Genomic DNA, 7,011 nt, shown 5'->3' with positions numbered 1-7,011 from the left:
CCACGCCTAAGGCAAGCCAAATTCTGCAGTTTGATACCAGTAAACAATATGATCACTCTTTTTTTTTTTTATGGGGATGTGGTAGAGTGGAACGAGGGAAGGATAACTTCAAATGACAGTTGCCACAGGTGATTAATTTTTTCCTTTTGTTTTACAGATTTACCCTGCCTAGTTTAATTTAAATTGATGCTCATAATGATCCTTTCATTTTGCATAAAACTGAAAAGATGATTTCACTCATGAAACAAATAAGCAAGGCAGGGGGCCATGCACAATGATGACACCCTCCCTGTAAAACATTGTGTGATCTCAGGTGTTTGCCGCATATGGAGACTCCCGGGTCAGCCCATTTGTGAACAGAAAATGCAATCGGCTGGGGGAAGAAGCACAGTCATTGCACTGAAGCTGAAGATGGAAAGAGGCAATGTGGGCATTTTGGAGACGGGAGTCAGACAGAGTGCAGAAGAAAGAAAGCATATGATCAACAAAGTAAGTTGATTTTACCGTGGATCAAGAAAAGAAGGGAGCAGTACATGACAGCTAAAAAGGGATGTCATAAGACAGGGAGTATACAAATATTTTGAAAGTTACAGAGTGTTATTAGTTAAACATTTTTTACAATTTTTTCATATTGGAGGGAAAACACCTGGCTGAGAACTGTGCCTGTGAAGTTGGCCCTGGGAATCAGAAAGAATACAAAATTTCATGTTGTATTAATTTGTTTTACTAGGGCTAATCTTAGTCATCATTTATGTTTCCGTTTTGGGTTATACGTAAACATTGAAGAAGTAGGATTAGTGTGCATCAAAATATTTAGGCAACCATTATTTGAAAATTTGCAATATAGAAATGAACAAACTTTCAGAGCAATTTGAGCCATCTAAGAGGAAATTACAATGTAGAAATAAAGTCATGCAATGCTAAATAAAAATCTCTTAAGTGTAATGACCACTCAAACCACAATTTATTTTGGGAGACTATGCATTAATAAATTGCTCTTTTAAGTGAACAAAAATTTCCATTTTTCATTTCATTGTGGAAATATCCTTAGATTTATTATTCCAGTAAAAAAATATTAGAAGTTTTGCACTTTGTCCTTATTCTGTCAATAGTGAAAGGCTGCACCGTGATTACCTGACATACATTCAAACAGATGGGAGAGCCCACATGGATCTATTGCTGTCTGGAGAACACAGCCCTCAGAAGCTCTGCTTCTAAATAACAAGGCAAAAGTGAGCTGATACAAACTTCCTCTGAAAGAAAATGCTGGGTACAGAGTTGAATAAACAACAGCAATATCTGGAACTTCTTTGAAGTTTGCATTTCTAAAGTATGTCTTATAGACAAGTACTTTTAGAAAATCTGGAGAGGATTAACATAAACTACAAACTACTCAGTCAATTTTCAGAGGACCAGACTTACAGAGAACACTAAACTGTACTCAAATAATATTTAAAATGTATATCATACAGTTGATCAATGACTTCTGCTTTGTAACTGAATGTTATCCTGTTTGCTGTATGAAGCAAAGATTCCACATTTATTCAACCGGTGGCAACCCAGGGTACAAAGATATGTAATAAATAAAACATTGATCAAATATTGTTAACTTCACTAAATATTACCTTTTTATCGAATATGAACTTCTGCATCCAGCCATATTGTATTATTGAACATAATACACAAATTTGATTTTCCTGAGTACATACTGTTATTATGTTAGTCTAAAAATGTTTGATAGTTTCACATTGTGCATGCTCACATGCACACAATTACACACATATGCAACCTGTGGTAGGTACTTTCTAACATTCATAACATTCATATATGTGTTTCTCCCAAACTCCTTCGGTAAATTTACAGTCCAGTTAGACAAAACCAAGTTAGATGGTGCATACCTATAATCCCAGCACTCGGGAGGATGAAGCAGGAGGATCGCCATGTGTTTAGAACAGTCTGAGTTATACTAGTGAGTTCAAGGCCAGACTACACTGCCTAATGAGATCCTATTTTCAAGAAGGAAAAAAAAATTAACTTTTTCTTTGCTTGAATTACTTTATTTTTCTGTGATATTCTCACTGTTCCTCATCTCTGTAAAATTGTAATTTAAAACACATCCAGAGCCAGGGATATAGCTCAGTAGCACCAGTGCCTGCCTGGCAAATGCAAGGTCCTGAGTTCAATTCATAGTACCAATAAATGAATAAATAAACAAACTCCATTAAGTTACATATCAAGGGGTACACTTAGTTCTCTGCCTATGTATCATTTCCAAGCCCAGCTACTTCCTTCAAACACATAAGAAGACTCATAAGCCTATGATAAACCTCAATAATGGCTTTCAACATAGGAACAGAATGGAACCAGAATCTGGGAATGGTTGTGGTTACTTTCAAACTGTCAATGCATACTAACTCATTTTCTGTGTTTCCAGAGACAGCATGCTTTAGGTCTATGCCAAGCAAGTTCACTGTGCCTTACTGATAAGACACAGCTTCAGCTTGTGTATTTTCCTCATTCTTTTAAATTTTGAGTACAAATTATATTAACTTATCAATGGCCCATATGTTCATTGTGCCCAATTAATTCTCTTGCACAAGTTATGATTCATAGTAACTGGGGATTCAGAAAGGCACAAGGGATAGGCAACAAGAAGTCTTACTGGTGTATAATCCAAATAGAAAGTTGTTTGTGAAAGGGCTCATGGATGAAAAATCCAGAAAAGTTCATCTGTGTGTAAGACATATCCTGCAGTCAGGGGGTTAAGTTTTGAGGCAGAGATGACTGGAAATAAGGGAAAAATTATATATAGGCACATTTCATTCAAGCATAAAATTATTGAATGTTTGTCAAAATAGCGTAAATGTGACCAGGAGTTATGTATATTAATCTACCTCTCAGCTGTAGAACTGGTTGGAAAAAATTGCATATCATACACCCAAGTGCAGGTGTCTGTGTTTCTTTGTTTTAAATGCCACATAAAAATAGTTTAGTTTTATTTTCAAGAATCAAGGACATTGTGTGAAATGAATTTGATGCAACTATTTTTGCTTACTATGTAAGTTTATGATGTGAGTTATAATATAAAATTGTTGCTCACATTTGATATCATGAGCCTGACTACACTGTGCAGAAATTATCTGACAACTCTCCCAAAATGATTTCAAATGTGAATAGGGGCTTAAAGAAATGCCACAAAACATAGGAGAACCTATACTGTAAGATCATGTAACTCAGTTATGTCCCAAATTTTCTGATCAAGGAGATTATGGGGCCACAGAGGAATGTGATCGATGACACAGAGTGTGCCTAAGGAGAGTCACGTGGAGAGAAAAGATTCTCTCAGGCTTTCACAGAGAGCAAATTGGTCAAGCAATGGCTGTGACTCATCCACATGGCTGACACTGACAAAGGATCTACAAAGTGTGGTACAGGGTTTCAGGATAAATCCTGAGGGGACTTCACTGACCTTATCAGATACAAAAGTTACATTTCTTGTTATATAGATCTTGCTTTATGTTGGTCTTAACCATCCAATAGAAAGGTATAAAAACGAGGTATAAGGGGTGAAGCCATGTTGGTATGCTGGGCTGTAAAGGGCTCAGTTCAACAACTTCTGGCATTGCCAGTCCTGCAGATGACCTATGATTATCATAGACTATGGGACTATATTGGAATATTTTGCTGAATTCATGCACCTACAATATTTAAATGACAATGGAATACCCTTCTCTGACAAAACTAAACAAAAAAGGGGGATATAAATGAATGACCATTTTGTATCTGTATATACAAAATAGGATAGATATACAGCTACTTTCTCTTAATTAAATGAAAATAAAGATTTGTATTAATAGTGTTTGGACAGGATATCATGTCTGCACCTTGTACTATGAATAACAACTAAGAAGATAACAATATTCAATGTATTAATTATTGAAACTCTCCTAGTAGTTGGTTTTGAAACTGTCTCATTGTTATTTGTTTCTCAATAAAATTATTTTAAAAAATAAATAAATACAAAATGAAAATAAAAACTGAAGAACGAGAGAGAGAGAGAGGTGCCACATTTTGCACACTTAGGTTTCCACAGTCCTGGATTGGGCTTGGCTGTCTTTGAGGTAGATAAACAGGGAGATATCTTATATAAAATCTATAAAAATACTAAAAAGTATTTTTTTGAATTACAATGGAGAGGTTTTTCACAGGTCCAATTGTGAGATGAGGGAAATATTTTTAAGTTATATTTTGAATGACTAAGGTTATTACTGTTGTATTTCAAAAGTGCCTTTGTAGGATAATCTGATATAACTAAGACAATAGTCTAATATCATTTCAAGAAAATTAATAGATCATGTAGTAAAGGGAGATTCAATGACTACCAGCTATCATAACATGTTTAGTATAATAGCTAAGGGGACCCACAAAAATGTATATAAATGAGCTATAAAAGATAATAACAGCTTGTAAGGGGAAGAAAAACTGCTAAAACATAAAAACAGCAATCAGGAACACAACTACAGAGACTTTTATAAAATAACTGATAAAATCATGTCCCAAAATGTATTGAACATTTTTAAAACATGGGAGCTGCAGAAATGTTTTGTCTTAAATACACAGCCAGCCTGGAGAAAGAGGCAAGGCTGGGAATCAGAGAGCACTTTTCTAAACACAGAATACAAACATGAGTTCTCCTGTGGGAGCAGCGCCAGTGTATGCCTTATTTAACACTTTATAAATGATTTAAAGAGAAAGCACATGACACAACCTCAAAATCTGTAGGAGACATTTTTGTGTAAAGTAACAACTTAGTAAAGCTAAACAATAGTAGGAAGATGTTGCAATTTGGCTTAAAGTTGCTTATTAATTTTAGTTTGCAGCAATTTATTTAGAAAAGTATTGAATTCACATATAGGATAAAACGTTTTTATATAGGTTTTGAATGTCAGAGTTATTAAAAGTCTTATCCTTTTAAATACCAATGCGACATCCATATATAACAGTAAAATTCTGTAGTAGACTGTTTTCCCATGGCTGGGACCCAATATCTGACTACTTAAAGAATGAGAAGTGGATTTGTCTCACAGTGCAGAGGATCCAGTGACACAGCTAGCACACATGAAAATATCCTGGCAGAAGCACGTGGAAGAACAAAGGACAGTGCTCCGGGTGGGAGGAAGGCAAAGCAGGGGCACAGTGCCTTAAAGGGATGGGCTCCAGACCACACGCAGCAGGGCAAGGCCACACTTTCAGGACTATGCAGTCACACTCAGGAGCATGCTTTACTAATCTGTGAGGTTTCTTAATTTAATGGAGTTGATTAATCAGGAAAAACTGACATAAATACTCATCATTGATAGACAAAGCCTTTATATGCTACTAAAAATATTGTTTTCGAAATTCCCAATATTAAAACTTTCTTAAGAGATGAGTGGACTGAAAGATGTCGGAGCCTCTGTAGAAGAGCTTATGACATTAATTAGACTCTGAATTGCCTAAAGTTCTTATTGTGCAATCTCCACTCCTGTAGTTCTGCACCCCGGGCAACTTTGAAAGCTTTCTTACTCAGTATTTGCCCCTTCCTTTCAGTCAATAATAAAACCTAATTTTGTAGCTCAGTTTGCAAAATTTTATTTTAACAAATAAAATTCTAATTCAAGACGGGCAACCCAGCATATTAATTCACATGTGTTGCCTCTAGAATACTTGGAATAAGAGTTACGAAATGACCAAGAAGTTGTATCTTCTGTACACATTTGCTGAGGACAAGTGAAGATAGTTATGAGCAGAATTTTATGGAAGTTTCTATTTGTAGAATTAATTTATTAATTTGATACAAAGTCTCACTATATAGTTCAAACTCATAGTGATCCTCCTGCCTCAGCCTCCCAATGTTGGGATTACAGGTGTGTGCCACCATGCTTGGTTTTGGTGGCCAGCACACACAACTGCATTTCTGGGCCCAGTCCAGAAGACACTACTGAGGATCAAACCTGGTTCTTTGTGCTCGGTAGGCAGGTGCTTAGACCACAAAGCTACCTCCCAAGCTATATACACATTTCTTGTGATCAATGGCCATCAGTAACAAGATATGTGGCTGGGAATATAGGTCAGTGGCATAAGTGCCTGCCTGGCATGTACAAGATTCTGAGTTCAATCCTCAGTACTGGAAAAAAAAAAAAAAAAGAAACAAAGAAACAAACTGTACAAAAGAAAGGAGGAAGAAAGACAAAATTATATCCTGTGATCTTAAATATTCATTATTTAATGATCTCAGTAGTAATGAATTTTCACATTTCTGTGGAAAAGTAGGTTTTAACAATACCCTGAAATTTTCTGGCAGAACAACATGAGATGCACACTCTTTATGTAAAGCTCAATCTTTCCAAATTATTATGAAGATCTGTGAGGTAAAAGTTGTACTTGTGTTCCTCATAATTTTAGTCCTAGTATCTACATAAAATGGTGCTTGAAGTGGAATAAATATTTCTTGATTTCATAAGAAATGTACTTCTAGTCTTTTAGGAGACACAATTTAATATAAATATTATGGCAGCTCAACTCGAAGTAGTTAAACATCTCAAGCAAATCACATTCAAAGAAGCATATAATTTATGCTGAATAATAATTACTGAAGTTATATTTTATATGCAAAATAGGATAAGATAAATACTACTGCAGCACTGAACAAAAGAGAAGCCAAAAATCAACTTGGTTCACTTTCCTATTTTCTTTTGTATTTGTTTGTTTGTTTTTGTCTTTGTTTTGCAGAACTGGGGATTGAACTCAGGCCCTTGCACTTGCCAGGGAAGCGCTTATTCCACTGAGTCATCTCCCAGACCCTTTCTCTTTTCTTCTTCAAGTTCATTTTGATAGTAGACAAGCTTACATACATGACTTTGCTTCCTTGACAAAAATCACAGTTCTATCACCAAGTCAGACTAATGTCTAAGATCATTGAGTTTGAAGCAAGTTTTGTATTAAATCATGAATCAGGGGCTGGAGAGATGG

At 35.6% G+C, this 7,011-nt stretch overlaps 1 pseudogene; it reads left to right on the top strand.

Annotated features, from left to right (window-relative positions):
• Window positions 1-267: 267 nt before the first annotated feature.
• LOC101592768 overlaps window positions 268-7,011 on the top strand; it is a 23,373-nt pseudogene continuing 16,629 nt past the window's right edge.

This window comes from Octodon degus, unplaced genomic scaffold (genome assembly GCF_000260255.1).
Source record: "Octodon degus isolate 3935 unplaced genomic scaffold, OctDeg1.0 scaffold00024, whole genome shotgun sequence".
NCBI lineage: Eukaryota > Metazoa > Chordata > Mammalia > Rodentia > Octodontidae > Octodon > Octodon degus.
This window is presented reverse-complemented; position numbering and strand designations above follow the sequence as displayed.